The 27,487-nt window shown below is 28.8% G+C and overlaps 1 protein-coding gene across 1 annotated transcript in view; it reads left to right on the forward strand.

The window, feature by feature from the left end:
• The first annotated feature begins 555 nt into the window (after window positions 1-555).
• Window positions 556-27,487, forward strand: part of LOC116773081 (hemicentin-1-like) — a 91,490-nt gene continuing 64,558 nt past the window's right edge. The window contains exon 1 of the mRNA XM_061528649.1: window positions 556-687. The gene's annotated coding sequence lies outside the window, so the exon portion shown is untranslated. The remainder of the gene's footprint in view (window positions 688-27,487) is intronic.

The raw sequence follows: 27,487 nt of genomic DNA on the forward strand, positions 1-27,487 counted from the left end.
TAAAGTTATATTAAAATCATTGTGACCAATTCATCATATTTTTATTATCTACTGCAGCTGAATCTTACGTATGAAGTTTAGTTCAATTAAGGAATACAGATAAATAAAATAGTTTTATTATTCACTATTGTGATTAATGTTCAAATTTTTAATTATTTTTTTAATTTACAACTAAACTATGTACTAATGTATTGACATTTTACATTATCGTATATTCATTCACTAGTTTTTATTGAGGTATATAAATTTAGTTTTTTAATCAAATATCAATAAGAAAATTTTGAATATAATCATCATCCAAGTAGTATTATGTTAATAATAAGTTTAAAGTAAATTTTCTACTTTCAATACTTACATATATATATACGATTTTGAAATAAATAAGTATAAAATTGATGTCAAAAAACCTTGTTAAATTTTAGTTTTGTTAACTATATAACAAGTCATACTTGTCATACTTCCTTTCATTGGGAATATTCTTTAGTCACTGTTATGTAATTTATGAAAAAATAGCCATATAAATAGCATTGAAACTAAAAAAAGATCCCGACCAGGTTTTATATAGAAAATTGTATTCTTGTTTTCAGATCGCTATAAAACGAACACTTGAACATTTCCCAGAATTTTCATCGTCGATAACCATATAAACGGGGCGGAAGATTTCTGCTGCAAAGATCAAATATAAAGGTCGGTGGTCAAAGAATATAGAACAAAAAAATAATCTCATTACATTTAAACCTGTTCGGAAAATAGATATAATTTTGATTTTGTTTTGTTTACTATATAGAGGAAATATAATGGTCATGCCACTTAAAGCTTTACAGTATCATAAATCCGTACATTCAATTTTATAACAGTAATTTATTTTCAGTTAGATCACGTCACTCAGTGATAATAACCTTATCTCATGACACATGATGTTGGGTCTTTTTTTGTCATATTTTGTTGTGTTATATCCTTTATAGTATATATTATATATTTGTCACTTAAAAGTTAAAACTGTACTTCCTAGTAAGGGGTTTTCCAATAGGGACGCTTGAACTTTGACAGCTGATTGCGGCCATGTTGTTTGAGTGACAGCTGTCAAATGCAGTGTGTTATATTCATTCCGTCCTCCCAAACCACCATGGCAGGTTACAGTGTCGAGCAGCACGTGCAAATCATAAAATTGTTTTATGAAAATGGGTCTTCAGTTCGAGCAACGTTCCGCGCACTTCGCCCGTTTTACGGTCGCGATGATCGTCCTGCCGAGTCGACTATCCGTCGATTGGTGGACAAATTCGAGTCAACCGAGTCAGTTAACAATCAGCCGGTTCCCGTGCGTCAACGTAACGCGAGATCTGCCGAGAATATCGCCGCTGTGCGCGACAGTGTCCTCGAAAACCCGCGGCAGTCAATTCCGCGTCGCGCACAGGAACTCGGCCTTTCGCAGACGACAACTTGGCGAATTTTGCGTTGTGACTTGAGCCTGCACCCGTACAAGATCCAGCTGACCCAAGAGCTCAAGGTTAATGACCATAGACAGCGCCGTGTGTTCGCTGACTGGGCATTAGAGCAGTTGGAAGTTGACGCCGATTTTGGCAAAAAAATCATCTTCAGCGACGAGGCGCATTTTTGGATGAATGGCTATGTCAACAAGCAAAATTGCCGTATTTGGGACGAGACCAATCCACACGAGGTTCACCAAGTGGCAATGCACCCGCAGAAAGTGACTGTTTGGTGCGGATTTTGGGCCGGAGGCGTGATTGGTCCGTATTTTTTCGAAAACGATAATGGTGTGGCCGTCACCGTCAATGGTGAGCGATACCGGTCGATGATAACCAACTTCTTTTGGCCTGAAATCGAGAATATGGATCTGGACAACATGTGGTTTCAACAGGACGGCGCTACGTGCCACACAGCACACGCTACGATGGAAGATCTGCACGAGCAATTTCTGGACATGGTCATCTCGCGCGGAGGTGACGTGAACTGGCCACCGAGATCGTGCGATTTGACCCCGCTGGACTTTTTCTTGTGGGGTTTTCTTAAGTCGCAGGTCTATGCCAACAAGCCGCAAACCACCGATGCCCTCAAAGTCAACATACGCCACGCCATCGATCAAATACAGCCCGATTTGTGCGCCAGAGTCATCGAAAATTGGACCTTTCGTGTGCGCGCCACCAACCGAAGCCGTGGCGGTCATTTGAATGATGTCATATTCCATACATAATGGGGTCGATAGACCTTCCAAATAAAAAAAAAATTTCGCAAATATCTTTCCTACATGTATTTTTTTTGCATTTCAAAGATCAAGCGCCCTTAATGGAAAACCCTAATATAAAAGTTATAGTTGTTGATTGATATTAAAATTCCATATAACGTTGTACTACTTATTACTTTAGATTAGTCAAGACGATTAGTTTTATACTATTTGGTAATAAAAAAGCTGTTTACGTTTGTAAAGGACATAATAAAGATAAATAATCTTTGCAAAGCCTTTACTACTTATAAGAAATTAATTCTAAATTAACAAAACCAGAGAGTTTATATCTCAGAATTAAAATATTTAATCGTACCTACTTTTAAAGTTTTTACTTACTTAACTTTGATAAAACGTTTGTATAATTTAATGGTCTCATAGAAGAAGTTTGAAAGTAATTAAGGTTATTACGAGCCTCTTTAAACTTTAGAAAAATACGTACTAGGGTCAAACTAAATCTTACGCTTGAAAACTAAGTGTTACTTTAAAATGCACATTCACTCATTTATAAATGAAATTTGTAAAATTATTTAAAAAATATGTTTTGCACTTTTCTTTAATGTGTTTTACCAAAAAAAAAAAAGATATATGGAATTCAGTTATTGTAATTACCTAATGTAAGTCTTGAATAAAATTTTAAAAGTCGTTATTAACCATTGGAAGAATTTCCCAAAAAATTGTTAACAATAAATAAAATAGTATATTTGATAGCCTCATAATATTACTTTATTTTTTTTTTTATAGAAAAATATTTTGCTCCATCGTATAACAATTTTTTCATCAAATTTTACTTCACTAAGCTTCATGTCGTATCTATACTATGACAGACGTCCCAACTTCATTTAGCGCAATTATGAACTCTGAATAAAGTAAGCAATTGTTTGAATGAAAGAAAATATTGATATAATAATGATAAAAGTAATAACGAATTCTTGGCATCTTAATAAAGTAGGATTTATAAAACAATTTGTACTGAAAAAGCTATGAAAAAAGGAACATTATTTACTTTCCTCGGAATTAGTTTGTTTGGTTGGTACAAGATTGGTGGAAAATGAAACAAGTTTTTACCTTTCCTAAGAACTGATGAGTCACTTTCAGAGTTTCTGATGTAATATGAGCTCCAAGCTAAACTGTCTGAACAATCCACTAAGGTATTTTTTCGCCAATCTTGGGGATATAGATAAAGATCAGGGCAAGGGATTCCGCAATCCCGTTTGCACGATGAGAAAAACCTAACAACAGTGCTGAAGAACATATCAATACTGTCCATTATTGAAGCTTTCAGAATAATTCTCTTCATTCAACTTCACAGAGAATATCATATAACAGATATTAATTTTAATTATTATTCCATAAAGAGGAATGGTCTCTATATATTATAGTGTTTTGAATGAAAATCCTCACACTTGTTTATTTATATTTAATGCAATACTCTTTACTCCTAAATCTAGAAACCTGACATAAAATCGCTTAAGCGAACTCTATATCTACTGCTTAGTTCACTTGAAGCTCTCCATAGAGAAGCACGTTATCTAATATAGTGATTGTCATTAAATAAGATCGCTTATTTATCCAATCGATAAGATCATTTTATTTGAGTGGAAAAATTAAGTGTTTTAAAAATTTGTAACACTGTAAGTATATTGTGTAATACGTAGGAATAACTTTGTCACTGTTTTTTCTTGAGAGTGTTCATTCTGAAGTAATTAATAAACATTTCCATTATTGTAATCATAACTTTAAATGTATATAAAGATAGTTATAAATGTATACATATACGTAAAAAAATTTTGAAATATTTATCCTCCTTTATAGACATCCGCTACATAGATTTGCGGATGTGTTGCCTCCCTCGATTAGGGAAGAGGGGGAAAAAAGTGGGAAAGGGAAGGAAAAAAGTTATTAGATAGGCATTTATTTGAACTCATAATATTTAAAAAACGCTAAATTTCACTTACACTCATTGATTACTTGGTATATTAAACATGTTATAGGTTTTATTGTAAATTGTGATATTTTTATACAAGTTCCAAGCTAAAATGACTTAATGATTTATTGATATAAAAAGGAAGGACATTTTTTAAAGTTGTTCGAATACAATTTTTTTCAAAAGTATCAAACTGATTTTTATTTTTTCCATCACATAAAAAATGAAAAATATGTTTGAGTTTGTTATAACAAAATTTCATCAAAATGATATTCATTTTTATATCGCTGATGTAAAAAATAATAATAATTCAAGTTTCCGTACAAAAATATGCTATAAATTACAACGTTATTATGTCATGACAAATGTTACACTTAAATTAATTGATTGCTCCACGATTCAATCCATTTTGTAAATTGTCAGCCTAAAATAATATTGGGACCAATTTTAATGAAACAATGACGATTGAGCTTTAACAAATATAAAGAATTATATTAAGAATTGACTACATATTGAATTGAACGACCTCAAATAACTTGTTTTAAAAACTATAACACACTTATGGCATAGTTATATTGAACGAAGACACAAGTTATTTTTATATTCTATACGATAATTATTTTGAACATCGTTCGACAGAATATTATAGTCGTATTTTAATTCTCAAATAAACATATTAAAAACCGAAACGATGGTAATATGTAGGTTAAAATAATAAAAACCCGTGGCACATCCAAAAATATTAGTTTCATTTAAATGTTAATGAGGGACCAACAGCACACAAGATTTGAAACTACAAATTTTATTTTTATATGTCCATTAGACAGCTAAATATATATCTTATAAAAACAATCAACGAGACGATAACCGTTTTGAAAAAATTTAAACACTAATTAGTAAATTAATTAGTCAGAAGCTTAGCAAATAGTTAAGACTTTTAGTAACCTTTAATACTATTTAAAAAAACTTGTAATTCGATTTAATTTAAAAGAAAAATCATAGAGGTCTCCACTTAGGTTCGCATCTCAGCAAAGACGCGGGATACATCGAATACTTTTAGTAAGTATTGCTTCTTAAACAACCAGAGGCTACCTAAAAATATATTGATATCTTATTGTAATATTATTTTTATTAAAAAATTAATAAGCATTAAGTGTTCAGTTCTGTTCGTTTTAGTCTAGGTACATACTAAAACTTTGTACTATCATATCGTGATATCATTATTTTGTCTGCGTTAAATACCCATAATCTGTTGACATAATTTGCGATGTATTGCGTATCTCTTATAGAAAGCCGGTTGAGATATAATGTGATAGCGCATAAATATAAAATATAAAGTATAATATCTTTAACAAAAAAAAATCTATTTTCTGTCGACTTCTGTTGGACAAATATAAAAGGTACAATAACGAATTTTTTATTAAGTAAATCTGATGTGCCTATCAGCATTTGTTATGTATGGTGGAAATACAAACCTTTGATGGAAATAATTGTTCGTACCTGTTTAGATGCTTGGATTAAGAGAAGATTTATAGATGTGTACACTTTACATGTTTGTTGCCCTTACACGAATAATCTATTTAAAAAAAATTGATGAAACTTTACAGTTATGTTACTTACAGTTCAATAAAAATGATAGGCTAAAATTTAAGCCAACATTTCGGGTAGTTCTCACGGGATCACTTAAGAACGGTTATTTTTTGTAAGGAGTTCCGTGACACGCAATAGATGTCGCTACCGGTTGTTTGACATAAATACTGTTGTAACTGACTTTATATTTCTCTTCTATCTCGATTCTAAAGTTTACGCTGACGAAGTCGAGGGCAGGACTTATTTAATAATAATTTAATGTTAATTTTATCAACGTAAGCACCTTTCTTCATAAAAACCTCATATTATGCGAAGTACTTCGTAGTTACGACCACTATTACCCTTAGAAAAGCTCTTAACAGCATTCGATAAAGTAAAGTGCCTTGTCCGTTTAAAATGCATTTTTAATTTTATTCATAGACAAGTACTATACAGGGCCTATACAGGTTTATATAACAATAGTTCATATAGTAAATAGAGACTAAAAATTCGATTGAATGGAAAATTGCATGAAAAGCATGGTGCCTACACTTGTATTATATTATCGCTACTAATTTAGAATGATACAGCAACCGCTTGCTGAAAAAGCAACATTCAATCAAACTTATGCTACCTACTGAATAACTCCTAATAATAATTTGGATTTTTTAACCAAAACAATGAAATAAATTAATTTATAAATAAAAATTTTCGCCTTGTTTATGATTATTAAAGTTAGGTTCTTCATTTTTGTGTAGTCTTCTTAAAAAACACAATTTTATTTAATATATCGCATTATTTATCACATTAATTATACATGACAATGACTATTATAAATGTTTTTTGTATTTAATCATTTAAATTACAATGATCTAGAATAATCTTATACCTTAACTAGAGTTAGCCGGGAGCATGTCTCAAGTGTTACTTACGACCCTCCATCTTAGATGATCCTAGCTACAAGAAGTCCAAAAATATCCCAGTTCATAAATCGTCGTGTAACACGAAGTAAGACAAATAAAATTATTAACACTATTATGATTGTTTATTCGGAAAAAAGAACAAACTTAATATTAATATATGATTCGAAGGTACAAAACAAAGGGATCTTTATGAACTAAAAATAATTATGATATGCTATACAAATATAATGTTATATATGCAGAAGTAGTAAGAATATTAGTCATACTTAAGGAACACAATTTTATTGTACGAATCCATAAATAAATATTGCATAGAAAATGAAAACGTTTATATTAAATATTTAGAACAAACAAAATTTTTAGAACAAAATGTAAGGTTACATTTACAATCTATTTTAAAGAATACAAACTTTTATGCGTTAAATGACGACCCCCGAGCAGAAGCTCAACCTTAAGGAGCGACATCTAAAAGATTTGCTGCAAATGTAATTTTGTCCCAAGTATAACATGAAAACAAATAATCGTATGAATATTCGAAGTAAAAACGAATTTAAATATAAGAGACAGTGAAAACAGAACTGATTGAAACCAAAATAAAGATCATTACATCCATCCGAGAATTATTCTTTTAATAGTGGAAGGATGAAAAAAAGTCATAAAAGAAAAAAGAGAAGAGAAGAGAACAGAACAGAAGTCACTATATTAAATCAATTAGGAACAGTCACATTTGCCATTTTTTGGTAAAACAGGAACTTATTTAACTTAGAACTGGAACTGGAACTTAGAGTATATGCTTTCACTCTCGTGTGACTAGCTCGTCTGAAAGTACCTTAAGGATATTAATGATATGTGATTTTTGAGATTAAATTTTAGAAGTGTTCCATATGACACACGATAGATACACAGTTAACATACTTTACTATTAGAAGCGTAAAAAATTAAATCCATTTTAGCAAAAGTATCGAATTTTTATTGATACTTTATGTTTTTTTAGTATTTTTTTGGCTACATCAAACAAAACGGTTACATTGACGTTGATATTTTATGTGTATGAAAAATTCCAGAAATGATTCATTCACTGTTTGTTTCCTGGCTTAAATGTATATATTATGTCCAAAAATATATCCATATGTAGGTAAACTAAAATGTAGCTTTAGATAGTAAAGGCAGTATCTTTATTTAAATCAATTCACTCCTACCTCTAGAACTTGTAAAATTTTTCATGCTGTTTAAAACGGACTCAGTCAAACTGTTCCAAAGGTTTGCTCCGATCATGGGAAATTATTGTGGGAGTCAACATTCACATGAGTGGTATCGCCTCATTCGAACCCTGGTTGAAGTGTGAAATTAATACGCTGTTTCATGCCCTCCGGTCCAGCACTATTTGATTCCAGCTAGCCTCAGGGCTGGACTGATAAAACTCTATAACTAGTCTTTAGTATAACCAAATTAGCAAGGTAATAGTGGATCATTAATGTGCACCAAAAATTTGTTGCATAGAGAACCGACGACCATAGTGCATAATCTTACTGCGTATAGAGGTGTTTAAAAACGGGCTAAATATAACAGCGTCTATATGAGGAATTATAATTTTTTATGATGTGAAAACAGAAAAATGTAGTGAGTGCGGACACAAGCTAGTTTCGATTCCTTCGGATGGGCAGCAGGAAGCTCTACTTCTAGAAGTGTGAGTCAAGAGCTCTACACAAAAAGGAAAATAGTATAAATATAAATTATAGTCCTAGCTCCGGCCTCGCACGGGCTTTTTACTAAAAATATAAAATATCCTATTTAATTTTGAGAATTGTTAAACTAATATTATGATAACTTTCAAATAATACGCCGGATTTAAATGATTTAAAAAGTAACTTACAGATACTGATGTCGGCTTCAAATCGAAGTAATTTATTTTGATAAGACTTAATACCGTATTTATGTAAATAGATTCCCAATAAATGCTTTAGGAATGCCAATTTTTAAAAGTTATAAAATAGAAATAGTATGTCACCCTTAAGGTATAGACATATGCCAGCGCGGACATTTCTGTAAACCTATATAAGATTTACGATTCCCCCATCTATTATTTTGTTATATCTCAAAGACTTTAGGCAGCGTTTTTGTTAAAAGCTCTCAGATGGCTCATGTTTTCCCGACATCTTCAACAAATATCGTTATTATACATACAAGTAAATACAAAAACTTAACAAATTATATACTAAAACCTTCCTCGAGAATCACACTATCGAGTGGTGATAACTGTTTGAAAATCGGTGCAGTAGTTTTTCCGTTTATGGCGAACACACAGACAGACAGACGCGGCAAGGGACTTTGTTTTATAATATGTATTGATGATTGATTACGTTTAAGATTATACATCCTTACAACGTTTTATAAGACTCAGAGGCTAGGTTCAAGGCTCCCTTTTTGGGACGAACATCCGAAGTTTTGCAGTTTTGTGTCACAAAGAAATATATTATAAACTTACTTGTATTTTATTAAGAAAGCGTACTGTTGACATTTAGATTTAAATTATGGTCAAAATCTTTAAATATTTGGTTTCAGAAAATATATCATGCAATGAAATAAAATTGTTATTATAATACTCCTTACAAATCGACATTTGAAACTTTTCATTTTTTATTGCACCCATTTCACAAAGCTTTTATTAAGGATATTGTTTTCATCATATGGGTTTTATTTTATTTCATAGTTTTAAAAAAGTATTAGTTAAAAAAAAACCTTTTGAACGATGAGCAATTTGTTTAATGTAAATATATATAGTATATATAAACACTTTTATTCCTAAAAAAAATTTGGTTATAATACGTAAGATCAAAAAATAGAAACAAAAGTCTGTATCAGGTTAACTTTATTAATGGAGGCACTCTGCTCGGTGTCGTTTCTTAGGCTACTAACTTAAGTGTAATTTATTATTTTTGAAACTCTCTGTTTGAAACCAAATCTATGTTTACAAAAATGAAACCATTTTTTTAGCCACGCTATAAATTGAGAACGGCTTTCCAGATTTATTTCAACTTTATAAAAAAAGATTATCTTATATTTCGTTTTAATAAAATTTTGAAGAGCACGTCTTCGTTATTACTCTAATTAAACTTTTTATATACTTATTAATTGTGACGTCAGTAATTATTACAAAATGGTTTGACGTATCAAAAACGTGGATTGAACAATATTTGATATAGAATATGACTTTTTATTATTAAAACAAATATTATATTTATTTTTTATTTGTTAAAAGCATGACATAGAACTTATTTTTATGAATTATCAAAAACTGTACGGTCTGTCCAGAGACTGGACAACACGGAGGAAAGAAATACTTTTAATGTTGTTTCTTTATTTTGAAGAGTTCGAAGCATAGAAAAAACAACGAAGAATTTTTAAGATAATAAATAAATGTTATCGTTAAGCATGTTAAAATACGTGACATAAAAATACCATTACCTCTCCTTCAATCATATTAGAAAAGAACACTTCGTATTTCTTCTGCTAAAAACATGTTTAAAAGTCATTGTTGAAATTCATTACAGCTTGTACTTTAACTACTATTTATATAAACATTCAGTTATAGATGTATTTGAATGTCAAAGTTTTCTAAAATACAGAAAGGACTTCATTAAAATGTATTGATATATTTTTCAAGAGTTTGAAAAAGAAAGGAGGCATGATAGGAATGAAATATCATCGGTCATCATTATTTATATGTAACAATCCTTTACGGCAAAAGGACTTTATTTATTATACCTTTTTCTTTCGTAAACATCGATTTTATCAGTTTTTTTTTTAATTTCTAAGTACAATTAATGATTTTATTAAAAATTTTTTTTTCGAGTGAAAACAGTTTAGCGTCCAAGGATCCAAGCTTGTGCAACTTGAATTTCAGCCAGCATCCATACAACATGTGGAATTCCAGCACAATATTTAATTACCCAAGCGTCCGTTAGAAAATTGTATTTGTCTGGGTAAATTTTTCTGTTGTGACACCAAAAACATTTAGAGAGCACAAGTTATATCACGAAACATCTCCCTTTAAATAAAATTTGACTAAACTTATTTATGGTCAAACAAGAGTGCTTTAGTTAATGTAAAATAAAGACTAACATACGACCCATCACACATTAAATATATACAATGTAAATGATTTAATAATTCAATTTCTGTTTTAGTTTGTGACGTCAACTAACGAAACAATAATAATTACAGTTGCCTTTGATACATAACATAAAAATACGATTTACCAGATACTATTCAGTTTCATAAACAAAAATATAATTTTAACCAAATACGACGTAACGCTTTTATAAGCAATAGAAAAAGTAAAGCAGCCTTTCAAGTATAAAACTATTTTTAGTAAAAAAGTTAAGTTCCACGAGTCTCTCGTATTAATTGAATTAGTTAGAACACAGAACAGCCTGAAATTTTGTCGTACTTTTAATTAGTGGGTTTAATATGAAATTGTATACATTAATATGAAAAATAATATAACGATAGCAAATTTTGTTTTGCTCTAAAGTAAAAAGAAAAAAATTGTTATATGTAGCTTCTTGAAATCGAGAAAAATGTGTGAAAAGGTAAGTATCATAGAAAAGGCTTTTTTGGCAAATATGTACTGAAAAATATGATTCACTTTTCGATTTATACCTTTTTATGCTGAGTGATAAAATTATAGATTTTTTTAACTATTTCATAAATATTTGAAGAATGGCTATTAAATGAAAATCATAACAAAGAAATTCGTTCAAAACCAAAAAATACACAAATACACATAGACACATATATAGAAGTAGTTAGTAATTATAGTGTGGACTATACTTATAATTTATTATAATTTTTATTAATTTTGTACTGGAAACATTTTCTGGTTAGGTCTATACATTTTCTATCGAATACATCTCTTTAAAATCAATTAATTAGACCCAACAGTATTGTAATACAGTTGTTTACTCAGTGTAAAATTTTTATTCAACTATTTCGAAGAAATAGCATTTAATTCATTTATATTTAAGATATATTTTATTATATACAAAGAGCTCAAGTTAATATCAATTCAGAGAGTGGAGTGTTATATATTTCTTATAGTGATGTTTGAAAGCCGTAATTACTACGAATGATTAACTAATCTAAAAAGTTTTCAAGGTTTCTATAAACAATTTTATTCCTAAATGTTAAATAGAATTTTCATTTCAGCGTGGGCTTTTCATTCGAAAATTATATTCAATTTAATTCAGTAACATTGGTATCGGATATTTTTCCTATATAAATGATAATTTAGAACTCTCACAATTATCTGCAAATTAAATACCTTAATTTGTGCTAAGTATTACATTTTAGGATAAACATGCTCCTCATATAAATCGCTTCGTGATTCCATATTGTCATATCTTATATAATATTCGTCTCTTTATCTTTATATTTACCTCAGTTCTTCGTTTTTAAATAATACATAATTGAAGCTAAGAAAAGAAGATGAAACAGAAAAGGTGAAAAAAAAGTCCAACTACCCTCACCCCTCCTACGTAATTTTTTTCACTTATTTGTCTTTTTCCGTGATTTATATTAAAAATTATTATATTTTAATATAAAGACAAAAAAAAAATGAACACACAGTTGTGTAAAAATTCTCGTTTCTTTCACACTTCCGTGGGTTTTGATATCAAATTACACTTCAGATCATGAGACAGCTAGTTCTTTTGTGAGATATGTTTGTGTCGTGATATTGACGTAGGACACTTATTAGATACTGTCACTTGCTAAAGGCCGATGACAATTAATTAATTATTATGATCAATTATCACATTCGAGATAGAGTAAAACCGAATACAACAGCCATTAATTTTTATATTAATGTAGAGCCTATGAGTTAACGTATTTCGTTCTTTATTTGAAAAACTAATTACAATTTGTTCCTTTGATACAGAAAAAGCTATAAGAAATATGTTTCAGCTAATATAATATACATAATAATGTTTATTTTTTAACTCAATTTATATAAAAGAATAATAATAATTAGTTTCATATACAGAGCTTTTAATATTCTACTAAATATGAGATAAAGTTGACAATGTCTAATAAGTTATAAACTATATCTCATAGATTTCATTGAAACTACACCAAGGTTAAAAATATAATTATAATTTGTAGGATAATAGTAAAATTATCCTACAAATTATAATTATATAAAATAGACATATTACGTTTTTAATATATTGAAGGTAGATATATTCAAACTTCCAGTTTGTACAATATTAAGCATGGCAATACTTGCTTCCACAATAAAAACAGGACAATCGAAGATGCGAAAATGTATCATTCCATTTTTAATATTCAAGAAAAAAAAATGTAATATTTCAATTATTTTGGAAAATTTTATAATCGTGTATCTTACAGTACAGTACCTGTTTGCAAACCCTGTTATATTTTGAATCTGGTAAAGTTTGTAAGTACGTGTCTAATCAAAATATTAAATTATATTTATCCTTTTTTTTTTATCACCTGGATGATTTTTTACGACAAACTAACAACACTTTTACTAAATATTATAACATGATATGAAAAAGAAAATAGATACAAATATAATATATAGTTTTATGTTTACAATCTTCTACCTATGATTACCGATATATGAGAATGAGACATGGATATATTACGTAAAAATTTTACTTTTATCATTTGAGTAAATTATTATTAAAAATATTTAGAAATATTATAATAAAGTATAATTTTATTTTAAAGAAGTCTGAAACAACTGAAAACGTTTATAAGGCACTTGTTGCACTAACTATAGAACATAAATTTCCTCTTTAAAAAAATATGCTGTTAAAACTTGGTAACAATAATAGTACAAGATTTTAGCACAATTTTCTTAAGCAACTCCGGTGAAAGTGCCATTAAATGTATATTATTTTTTTTAATTAAAATTCATAAACTTTTTTTAATTATTTGTATCGTTCGTGGTTTCGTAATATTGAGATTATTAAAGCTACACAGAAGAAACTAGAGCACGTTCTCGTAATAATCTGTGTAGTGATAACAAAGCTTTGGCTTGAGGTACACGCTATAAAATATTATCTTATATTGATTTAACGTAAAATATTGAGTTAAAATTTCACGCAAGAAATTTTAATTATTTTTAATACTCCTTATGCGTTTACCATTGATATAAATTTGAACTGATCTTAGAATTAAATGTACCACTTGTATAAGCCTTTATAAAAGAGAGTAACCCCTCAATAAATATTTTAAAAAAATCTAAGAAATTAAATTCATGACATTATGAATTAATAAATATCCTTGTTAGTTGAGAAACCTTGAACAGTGACAGTCCCTCTTTTCTTTTTTTTTATTTGGTATCTGGTTATATAATGAAAAAAATAAACTAAAATTAAATCCAAGCATTTTTAGATTTAAGTGTATTGCTACTGAAAATTATAGTCAACATTCATTATACTAATATGTATCGTTTAATATATGACTCAACTTAATTTTATATTATTTTAAATTTCAATTTGTTAATTTTTTGTTATTATATTAATTCTCAAGCTTTCTAGATGTTCGTCGAGAATATATCTATATTTACTTTCTTTACTAAATATGTTAATAACTTAAATAATGGAAACAAGCCATTGTTCTACTTAGTTTTCAACAACAAGATAATAAAAAAATAACAACAATACTTAATTACTACATTAAAATAATTATAACAAAGAATTTGGAATATAGAGATAAAAAAGTAGAGTCCAAGCTGAAATGAAAATGTTTTATAGAAGAACAGATTACAACTAAAGAATTTTAGGCATTCATTTAATTAGTAAAAATTATTTGACTTAATGAGATCTAAGATTTTCGCGAGTATTCATTTAAATGAAACTAGTATTATTCGGATTTACTACGCGGATTTTATTATTTAAAAAACTACATAATCCCGACGTTTCGGTTACTTTGCAGCAACCGTGATCACGGGCAGACACCTCATCGAGGGTACTTATAAAGATAGATATCTCTACAAAAAACATTGCCAACACCGACTTTAAGTATACTGTAAGTTTTATTATATGTCATAAGTATTGAAATTTGTTTTGTTAACACAAATGTTATAGATCTTGAGCAGTTGTTTCATTCATACTGGATATTACTTAAAGTAATAAAACTCTTGAACATATTATTATAGTGTTAATTCGTAAGTGGGTCACTACAGGAACGTGACGGTGTTGGACGATCGATGAGGTCGGATTAATATGAACAAACACATACATGAAAAGTTTGTATCGTATAATTTTCTATAACTAACAAAACATCACAAATAAATTGACAAAGGATTATAAACTTTTAACACCTATTAGGACTAAATAGAAGATTAAATAATTAAAAAAACACTAATAGTGTGAAGGATACAGTTATATAAATTGAGTATCGTCAATAAAAATTGTACGATTTCTCATAAAGTATATAAGTTTAAACCTCCCATATTATAATTTGTGCAATAAAGTACTGATAACTAGTAATTGCTTAATGATGTAGACAAACATAAAATTTCAAGTTGTACAAATTACAACGTAAAAGTTTTGATAAATTCAGTTGAGTTAGTTAGTAAGTATATAGAAATATTTCAAGGCTGTTGTTTATCCCCAACAATATTTAATATTGTTATCAATATTTTTGTTGATAAACTTATAAGTAACGAGAAAAATGTGTATATCGGGGATAACGGTTCAATAATAAATACACAGAATCTATTTTAGCCTTAGCTGACGATCTCGCAATACTGACACGTAATCCCAAATAGTCAAGTGAATAAATCCATCCGTCCATTCACAAATGGATGGATGAATTGAAGATAAAACAAAATATATTTCACTGTCTGTGTCTCGGTAGGTATACAAGGTAAAATGTAAATACCTCATACGATCCGGGATCCGTAACGTTAAAAAAGCTTGGATCTACGATGAGTACCTAACATATTTTGAATCGACCTTTCCATGTCTATAATTTTAATAAATGCCTTTTGTCAAAGTTAGTTGCAACCTTCATGAAGTTGTGGCTCGAGCTCGTTCTATCCGCTGATTTGTCAGCACTATTCAGGGATCGCAATAGTTTTGGGATGAATCTAAAAAAGTCATCGGTCTATAAACACCTAAGAGCTTTTAAGAGTCATATCCTGAGGAAATTCCATGATGAATTCGTTACATTACTCCCAGAAGACAAAGATGCCCCAGACCAACATTCAAAGACCTTAATTTCATAAACAGTTTTTGATGGAACTCAAAATAACAAAGTAGAATTAGGATGAAGTAAGAAGGCCAAAGATACGAATATATTAAATTATTTGATTCGGCAAGACGAAAATGTTAAATATAAGATAAATGCATTGAGTTTAGAAATGCAGAACAAGCAGTTATACATACAATATTCTTGCATCCCATTAGTACTAAAATGGGGCACCTTAATTCACGATTGGTCGCGAGCACTGCTCAAAATTTTATTTCAATGCGTTTTCATCTGAGTAATTAAGTAAGATGGGGTAAAGGTACTGAAAAAACTTGCTATATCTGCGAGGAGGCAGGCAGGGGTAACTGCTAAGAATTTGCTGGTGGAATCTAAGGAGATACTCCTAAATAGTGGTCAATTATCGCGACGCTACGATAGGGTCTGGAAAAAATTCGTGAAGAGGGTAATATTTCGGCTGTCAGAGCGCAAAAAAAAAACCACAAACGGTAGACCAATCGGCTATAAAATCAAACATCAAGATTTACTCTAACCTTAAAGCGCCTCTGGATTGAACTTGATGATAGATACATATAAGAAACAATACAAAATCCCAGGGCATATTTGTGCGCTTGCGTTCAGACCAGATATATTTCTGTATTCGCGAATTTTAAAGCGCGTTGTATTAATAGATCTTATTGTTCTTTGGAAAACCAATATCCCCAGAGACCATGCCATCAAGGTGACTAGGTATTACGAGCTTACATACGAACTCACTGAGAGTAGGTTCCTCGTAAATTAGAAAGCGGTGGAAGTGGTAGCGATAGTTGTTACAGCCAAACCTGTCTAAAACTTCTAAAAGACTTGGGCCTGCCCAGAACTAATATCATCTGAATTAAAACCCAAAGAGTATTATCTTCTCTTAATATTAAATAAGCTAGGTCAAATAGAGCAATTTCTTCGCAATCATCTAAAACATGTGGTTTAATTAAAATACTTCATAATAATTTCTTCCTCTTTTTCTTTGTATTATATGCTAATAGACCTAACAGACCATGTCATGTCATATCAAAGATATCATTCAGACCAAAGAACTGGGTGTGAAATATAGTTCGTTTTGAAAACCAACCATTTTAATAATATAATCCTTATTTCCGTCTATTACAATTACTAATTACAGAACGTTACTTCAGAATTATGACGTCATTGTAAACGATATTGAAGGCGTGCGATCGATTTGATCGACTGACAGACAACTGTCAAACAACTGACAATTACCTAATAAAAATATGTTCAGCAAAAGCCTGAAATATGAAAATTGTATCTTTTTCTTAATTTTATATTTTTTTGTGTAAAAAGAACCTTTTCCTGACAATAACAAACACAACAACAACAAAAATTGTGAAATCGGTCCAGGAGTGACCAAGGGATATAGGGATTCATTTTAGGGATTATGTACTTTTGTCTTATCTATACTTAGGGATATATTACATAACATGCCATTCATTCTCTTTAATGAATTAAAAAAATTATAATTTATAAGCAATAATAAAAGCATTGTTTTGTGAGAAACAGTTATTTAAATTACTTATTTAATATAGTTATAGATATGAAATAAATTATTATACTTAAGAAATTAGAAAGATATTACTGTCTTTTCCTTTTATTGTTCATATTTCCTAATAAAAAACAACTTTTTATTAAAGTAATCACTCAAAATAATTATATATATGGAGTACAAAGAAAAGACGTAACAGTCGAATGTAAATATTCCTTGGTATATTACTATTCATATATTTTTAAGGTGAATACCGCCCAAAAAACTTTCATTATAAGAATAAAAATGAATCGTGCAAAGTTATTTAAGAAATATTTAGATCGACAGTCTATAAATCTTGCAATATTTTTTTAAATAGCATCTTGTTCGAGTTTTGTTTGCTCAAATTGAATAAACTTCTCAGATGCTTCAAATTTACAACCCATTCTCATGACCTGTTTCTGTGCACAGAATCAACATGAGATAAATTTTAGTCAAAACGCAACATTTCGTAACCTTTGGCCATGTTAGTCGTTTGAGATCTCACTCGTCAATATACGCTTTTCTACATTATGGTTCACATTAATCACAAACGCAAGAATATACTTATAAACGTTAAATAAATTATAATTACATAATTTGTATTAAAAAATATATATAACGGTAATTTTTTTTATGATTCTTATAAATTTTAATACAAAAACTGGTTCTCATTAAATAAATATAAAGAATACAGTTTTTTATTAAAACAATTGCTAGACGATTAAAAATGTAAACTTTTATTTATTCAATAAAAGAATAATATTATTACATCCATGTAACATGAAATAAATTAAGAAAACTACATTATTATTCTATAAATTGTCATTTATTTTATATTAAATATGGTAAAAATTATATTAGATTGACACTACGATAGAGTAGAATAACACTATAGAACCAACCAACCAATCACTTCAGCTACGTATTTTCAACAAATTCTAATTTCCATATTATATATATATATATAATTTCCTATTTAACTTGAATGTAAATTAAATCTTTAATTTTTTTATACAAAAGGACTCTAATTATATAAGGTGGCAACCGGAGGTTCCAGGAAAACTACGAAACATACTTATATGTATATTATAATAAAAATTACATATTAAAACTTATAACCTATACCTAAGACTACATGATTGCCCCGATGTTAGGATAGCAATGCCATTCCATAGCTTGTGTGGTATCAGGAATCTTCTGGTTCACACGGCTGGGTGTTCGTTTCGCGGAGTCAGCGGCGTCACTCGTTATATGATATTTTATCCATACAACGATGTAGCCCCGGCGATGTTCATTTATTTTATAATATGTAGCGCGTACGTAACACTGTCTAATCCAGTAAACATTCAGTGTTAAACGGGGATGAAGCTAATATATATACATTTTTAAGAGACAGACGCAAAAAAACGTCGTTAAATTATTATATGGACTTATTAAATTATTATTAGATTATTAGAAATTATGTTAAAATTGTTTATAATTAATAATTATATTATTTAAAATTTGTTTCTACTATATTTCTGTAAAAATATATTATTAGCACTTGCTCATCATATATTTCTAATAATAACGGCGGTCAACTAAAGCTATATTGTTGTTAGAAAATAAGCGTTTTTTTCTATTTTTATTTCGGGTTGCGAAATAAAAATATGTGAACTAACTTCTGTAGACATTCCTACAACTGCAGTATCGCAATTGTCAAATAAAATTACACCCTTGTGACTTTGTGTATTTTTCTTATGAACAATCAGGTCTTAAGGTTTGAGTTGCTGAGTGGAGTTCAAAAATAGTTTGGTAAAATAATTATAACTCATAATATATAACTTCATCTTATTTATTCACGAGTAATTAAAACCTGATTACGTCAAAGCAAAATCGAGTGAACATGATATCTATCTAACAAATTAATTTAACAACACACACACGTTAATATTTCTAAATAGACGCTACGGTTTCATTACTTAAGAAACATCTTCGCTTCGCCTTAACGATCTTAACAATATTCCAAGTTTATTTAAAGAGAGTGTTTATTTGAACATTTCCAAATAAACTGACTATTTCAAACTAGCTTCGATCTAAACAGTTGCTGGATTGTTCTTTGTACGTGTTGCTCTCGAATTGAAAACAAAACGAAATAAATTCGACATAGTAAAATACGTCTTAAAGATCCAGTTCGTCTGTAAGTTTTTTCTTTAAATAATACAAATTAAAAAACCTACGATGGATTACTCGATCAGATATAAAAGTTAATAATAAAATTGAAATACTCTGTAATTACTTAATTTTAGTTGAAATTAAACCTGATCGTTACAAGTAACATTATTCTCTGTTTTTTTTCTTAATTTGCTCTTAATTATCCCACAGTAGGAGGCAGGTGAAAACACCTCATACATCATCTATTAAAAAAGAACATCGATAAAATCATCTGTTTATTATACATCAGTAAGTTTGATTGAGCAGGCTATACTGCGATAAGAGGCTTGTGTGGTTTTATAAAAAAATAAAATACTTTTATATATTATCGTATCTGTAGTATTTAGGAATTCGGTATATAATATCTACATCAAATTTCCGTTTTTCTCTCTTTGTTTGAAACTTATCCTTTACATCTCATTTTGTACATCAAAGTACGTTTAAAATCAATTCTGTAACAGAGCTTGTGCTCAGTCACAACAGTTTTTCAATAATATCTTGAATGTTAAACTTTCTGAGCTTTTAATAATTCTAAAAACTAGCTGTCTAATTTTTTGATACATTTCCTTAAACAACTAACATATATGTATTTAAAGTTAAAATCACATTGTTTTTATTTAGTTATCATTGTTGCCTTATTTTTCACGCCTTGCTTTCGATTAAAATGTTTAAAATAATTCTGTTTGTTTTCAAAATAACTAAATAAAAAGACACATCTGCGTCAAGAAAGCGATTAAAAAATATTCTAAGTTACCCTGTAAGTGTGTTTTTGTCTTAAGTGCAAAATGAAACGATTTCATTTGGCAAAATTGAACCAGTATAATATTCAGTTTTACTACGCGGATTTTATTATTTAAAAACTACATAATCCCGACGTTTCGGTTACTTTGCAGCAACCGTGATCACGGTTGACTGTGGCTTGTGATACATTGGACAGACGAAGAGGAGCATCGGTACAAGGGTTAAGGAACACATCTCAGACATCAAAAACAGGCGCGCGTCGAAGTCAGCAGTGTGTGAACACATAATGGACAAACCAGGCCACTACATTCGTTTTGATAAACCTCAAATCCTCGCTCGGGAAGACAAGTATATACCGAGATTAATTCGCGAGGCTATTGAAATTAAAAAACATCCCAATTTCAATAGAGAAGATGGCTGGAATCTATCAAACACCTGGGACCCCGTTCTTAAAAATATAAAATCCCATGTCCGAAACCACACCGCAGGACCTCAAGACACCGTGAGCGCATTCTGCCGGCATCCAGAGCGGTACGCCAGAAAATTAAGAAATCGATGGCGGTAGATGATAAATAAAAAGGACCAACTGACAGACATTCACACCTCGTCTGCCCATGATCACGGTTGCTGCAAAGTAACCGAAACGTCGGGATTATGTAGTTTTTAAATAATAAAATCCGCGTAGTAAATCCGAATAATAAAACTACCCGAAAAACTTAACTAAGTTTGAAATGAAACGAAACTTCATTTACCAATAAAAAAAAACTTTGCAGAATTAAAATATGAAACATAGTGAGCTAAAATCAATTCAAGAACACCTTTTGTTGAAACAACCTCTCAGTTATATTAAAGATTGTGTATATTTAAAAGTATACAAAATTAATAAGTATTAAATGCGTAATAAGGTCTATTTTTGCGCATCGATAACGGTCCAAAGGAACTTGCACTCCCACATAAATACAATAAAATAAATTTCAACCAATCTTTTCTTGATTAATGGATGTACTTCAGAAACATTCTTCTTGGAGAGATAGTTAACTTATTTCATGTAATTTGTAAATAATTTTGATGACATACATAAAATTACACTTTCGGATTAATTCATATTAATTATTGGCATACATATTTAATATGTATTTCGTCTAAAAAATCTTTTTAACTAGTTAAATGTCTCCTTAATTTTTATTTTCATAATATTCAGCAATGATATCACTCAGTACCTTAATAGTTTTCAAGTCATAGTGTTCTTTCATGAAATATAGAAATGAAAAAAATATGCTCTACCATTGAAGTGATAAAAATTATTTTAATGTTATGGCAGAATGAGGAGGATTTTCTATTTTTTATTATTACTTAAAACCATACGTTCTCGTCTACATGAGAGCTTACCATTCATTTGACTAAAATAAAAATATCGATGCATGAAGCAGATTTTGCTATGATTTATATGAGATATTTTGGACACTGGACTCCAAAACATGATATTATTTTGCCAAAACAAAAGATTAAATTTTCATACAATTCAAGCATTATTCATACAAGAGCTTAAACAGACTTATGTTTTCCCAACTAGTTCAGCGCACTACCCTTTACAATAAAACAAACAATGACCAGTCCCGAGTGTATAAAATAATCGAAACAGCAATATAATAGTTAATTTACTTGCATTGATCTAGTTTGTTTTTTTGTTATGTAACTTTGAAAAAATATATATATACAAACTTTTTAACAGTCAAAGCAATAGTTTGTTTTTTAAATTTAAATATTTTAAGTGAAAATGAGAAAAACCTTGCTATGTCAATAGAAAATGGTGATCATTCACTTTAATGATTTCATGTTTAACTTAATGTTTATTTATGTAAAATAATTAAATAGAGGAACTTACAAATATTATCTCAATATTGCTCTCAGCGAAATTTGTTTAAACTGTTAATTATAAGTCTGTTTTTAAGCATTATAGTAATCTAAATGTGATTATTATCTCATTTAATGATTTGAAAACAAATTTTGTGCATAATTTGTCATCATTTTATAGTTATCATTACATATAAACCGCTTATAATGAGCGAACACTTCATCCTTGTAACGTTTCCACTGAGCTTAAAACAATTTTTGGGATTTGTCGGTTATTTGCGAATATCCGGTAAAAGTTTGTTTCACATTTTACATGAATTGCAGCAGAAACCAAAATTGTGTTCGGGTTAGCGGTTCAAAATAAATTATAAAAAAATTAATACATGCATTATATATATATTTAAAAGTATAAAGTAAACAGTAAGAAATATTGTTTAAATTTCTTTATACAAATTATTTTCAAGGACAAGCAATATGTGTATATATGTGTATTATACACTTAGAATTATTTATTTACTTATTATTTACGAAGAGTTAATTTGAAGTTGGTAACACGTGACATGAAATCGGCAGAAGAAGTTGGATTGGGTTTAAATATATAAGTTGCCTACACTTTAATTTATAAACATATTAATTCACCCTTCTTCAGTTAATAATAATTTATTTTTAATTTTCAGGTATGCTCTTCTATCGACATCAGCTGTTAATCAAATGAAAAGTTGAGATAAATATGAAGGTCAGAAAGGTATTTTAATGACAAGGTTTTTCTTGTCCTTTTCATAATAATAAAAACAATATCGATTTTTAAAATCATTTTAATTTGAACGTAAATAAAGTTTTAAACAGTATTTTTCTCGATGCATATTTTATTATCATCCAACATATTTAATACCCTTCTCATTTTATATATAAAATTAAATTAAATTAAAACGAGTTTCTCAATTCGTTTTTTTATTATTTCTTATAAAGCCAAATTAATGCTGTACTAGAATTAAAAATATTCGAGTATTACCCTAGTTCTTTGCTTCAACATTGCGTTAATGATAAAAATACGAATTTAATATTGTACATTTAAAAAAAGGCTCATTCGTAACAGGCAATGCTAAATTAAATGAAGCTTTTAAAAAAATACAATTTTTTTTTTTTTTATAATTAATGATATATAAGCGTTTGAAATACAAATTATAATTTAATGGAACCCCAAAATTGAGAGCGTAGATGGTTTGTTCTCATAATAAAACATATACTGGTCTTTAGACTAAGCGTCGGAAAATTCTACCGTTTAGTTCACGTGTAGCTTTCCACTGAGAAGCACGTCATAGGAACTGACGACTGTGTGAATGTTTATTATAGTTGATAAATAAGGTGCTATACCGTGAGCACACGTTCGTGATGAGTCCTGTGAGAACTGAATATTCTATTTAGAAATATAAATTATTATTCGTTATAACTAAAATCGTGTTATTTATATCAGTAAGTATATTTATGTTCTTAGTTCTTGTTCAGCTAATAACAGTTGTGATAATTATAATATAATTTAATTTTCCGTTAACTTTTAATAATCATACATTTGTATTACTTACAATTATGTTTGAGATAAGTTTATTAAAAAAAAAAGAGAGAGATTTTTGTATCAATCACTTAGAACTTTAACTGCATTAATCTAGATTCAACTTCGAAGATCATTTTTAATAATGTGACTTTATGATAGAAGCAGAGATTTTTATGTATTAGTATTTATAGTACCCGGTACGGGGAATAATGCTTCTTTTTAATACATAAAATTATAATGAATTATGAACATTACTGGCAAGCACAAAATAAAAAAAAATATATAGAAATTAGTTAAGAGAAAATTAAAAACATTACAATCTAAATTAATTACATAAAATTAAAACAAAGTTTATTTAATTTTAATTAAAGGATTTAAATCTAATAATCTCTTTACATAAATATGTGTTCACGAACTCTCAGTACCATTATACAATTTTTACCACGGACTTGGGTCTCATATTATCTGTACTCAGTAATACCGCATCATGTGTCATATTGGTTTTTTTTTTTTTTTTGTATTTTAATTGCTTTTATAGTAATTTATGAAATATTTAGTAAACAATTTGTACCACCACACTGAATTTTATACTAATCGTGTACCCGAGACAAGAAAACAAAGTTTACACTGTAACATTTTAAACTACAAACATATTTTAACAGATTACAGAAAAGTTATTCTCCAGTTAAAGTTAGTGGATCGTTTTATTGCTTCCGTTTTTCTAACAAAATTTTTCATTTAGAATAACAAGAAAGGATTGTTGTAAACAAGTTTGATTCAGCTCATACAATGCTCTCGTGATTTTATAGATTAAAAGTAATTTTAAATTTATATACTAAATTATTAACGAGGTTGGAATTACAATGATTTTATGATGAAATTAATATTCTCTCTTCACTTTATAAATATTCAATTGAATGAATGCGAGATTATTATTGGTTGATTATATTTTATTTAATCTGATAATAGTGAATGACAGTTCGGTTGAATGGACACTTGTGAGAGCTATGTACCAACAATAATAGACATGAAAGGCTTAGCATGATAACAAGCAAAGAAGCCTTCTTAATGTTTAAGAACTCTAAACGTTTATGTATGTAAAAACACCTTTACAATGAGCCCATATTGGCACTTAATAGTACTATTAATTATCAACTTATGATAACAATCAAGATAAATATTTAATATGGTATTATAAAAAGAAAGTTAAGAATAATAACAAAATATTTATTATGCACTAATTACACGTGGGAATTAAATATTTTAATTAAAATAACCGTGTAATAAATCTAACTTAATTTTTAATATATATTACTGTAGTCATTAAAATAGCCGTTGTGTAAAATAAAGATAATTTATAAAAAACGTTCCATAGGAAAAGTGATTGTGACTGTCTAATAGTTTAAATAAATAGGCACACTCGTGGGGAGATGTTAGAACCTTAAAATTATAAGGATTACATGTTCTGACAGGGAAATGGTAATTAATGTTATATTTTTTTCTGTTCTACTTGAATGGTGCAAAAGTTATATTGTTTTCTAAGTAAAACTATTATTTTCGGATTTACTGGGCGTTTTTTATTACTTTAAACAACACGCTCCCCATGTTGCGGTTATGTTGCAGAAACCGTGATGACGAGCAGACGAGATGACTATATTATGTTTCTTATAAACCTATTTATCCCTTGTTCCGTTGAGGATAATATTGTTCAGTGCTGAATAAAAATTTTATCGAATTTAAAAGAATTAATCCATCGATCCTAGAAATAATCGACTTCGAAGATACCTTAAGACCTCTTCATTTATTGATTTTACTCAATCAATTAATGTTTTGACTTAGTATTACATAAAATTGGGTTGATTATTATCTAAATTATGCACTATACATCTGACTTTTACTACATACATAAGATTGTATGTCCATAGCTTATATATTCCTGTAAGAAATCTATATAGCGGTCATATTGAAGAAACAAAGCTTCCGTATTCCTTTAAATATTGTCAAAAACACAAATACATTAAAAAATATTACCAAATAAAACAAAAAAAGGTAAAAAGTAAAACATTTCAAAGGTTTCCGCGTTAATATACCTAGTGTAAGCTGACAAGGGAAATGTGACATTTTAATACATTTGTGTACAACTTGTATTCCTTCAATTTAAAATCTTTACAAGGATAAAGTAATATGGTTTTAATTTTAAGTTATCGTATTTTTGGAACCTTTCAAAACAAATTTTGTGAAAGTATTTTAACATTAGTATCTTCAGAGGGAAAAATGTGTCAATATTCAACAATATTTTTATTATAGCAGATTTAGATTCGAAGTTAATAAGTTTGTTTATTTCAAAAACCTTTATATAGCCTTAGCCAATACTAGCTTTTCTTGAAAAACTCACAAAAATTATTCAAATAAAAAGTTTCCTCGATTTTAAACTAACAATCCTTAGTCATAATTTTAATTTAGACGTACAATAATTATCTCAACAATATATTATTCAATGTGCGACCAAAATTCCGCCTGTGAATACAATATGAAATAAAAATATATAGTATTTCAAAGTAATTGCTATTGTTCTGTAAAAAAACATACATTGAATTAAAAATATTACTTAATAATAAATTATAATGTATGTAAAATTCTACCAATACAATAGCTTCATAAGATTTACTTATTTTTCGTTTACTATAAATTAAGACAGAACTTGTAGAAAAACTTCTTGCAACATGATCACAAGATCGTAAAAGTTAAGTTCGTATAACTTTAGCAAACATATGGTTTAACTTTAGGTACTGAGAAAACTTTAAAGAATAACATTTCCTTTGTTTTATGGTCCAAAATTTTCAGTAATTTCACTTGTTTGAATTTCATTGATAAAGTAACAAATATTAAGAACCGATAATCAAAATCAGAATATTCAGTAAAATACTTTAATAACTTATCTGTTATTGAACACTTATGAATTGTTATGCATACTTTTTACTAGTAAAAAAAATTATTTAGTCTTCTTTATACATAGCCAGTTTTAAGTTTTATGAACAAATCGTGTTATTTTTTCGGATCTAAAACACAACAAAAAATATATATATAAAATATAAGTCTTTGGAATAAAAGCGTTCATTTATCAATATATCTTAAAAAATAATAGTAGCAATACATTTTAACTTAAATTTGTTCTATTGAGTTACAATATAAATGCTATAAGAAAGATGATGACAGCCGAGGCAAGCTCTATCGAGCGTCTTAGATCTATCCTTTGCCTGTCTTGCGCGATATGTAATGCAACATGCAATAGATGAAAAAAATAATAAACTAAATATTCGCTTTAATAAAAATAATTCCGTATAAGACTTAAAAATCATTATGTATTTTATATTAAATTATACATTTCAATGCTATTTAATTTGTTGTTAGCTATTTTGTAATGGAAATAGCGTAACGTCTGGATATTCTCTAAACTAAATAATTCGTTAGTAGGTCACTACATGATCGTGATCAATAGCAGAGTTCGAATGACTTATTAACATCAACAGAGGCACATGACACGGAAAGTTCATTACAAATTTATGTAGAACTCGATGTTACTGATGTCTTTTTGTTCAATTTAATAATACACAAAATGTTTATCATCTAGAATAAAGTCATTCACAAGTACTTTCATAGAGATACATCTTCATGTAGTCCACTC

Source organism: Danaus plexippus (genome assembly GCF_018135715.1).
Source record: "Danaus plexippus chromosome 18 unlocalized genomic scaffold, MEX_DaPlex mxdp_35, whole genome shotgun sequence".
In the NCBI taxonomy this organism is placed as follows: Eukaryota; Metazoa; Arthropoda; class Insecta; order Lepidoptera; family Nymphalidae; genus Danaus; species Danaus plexippus.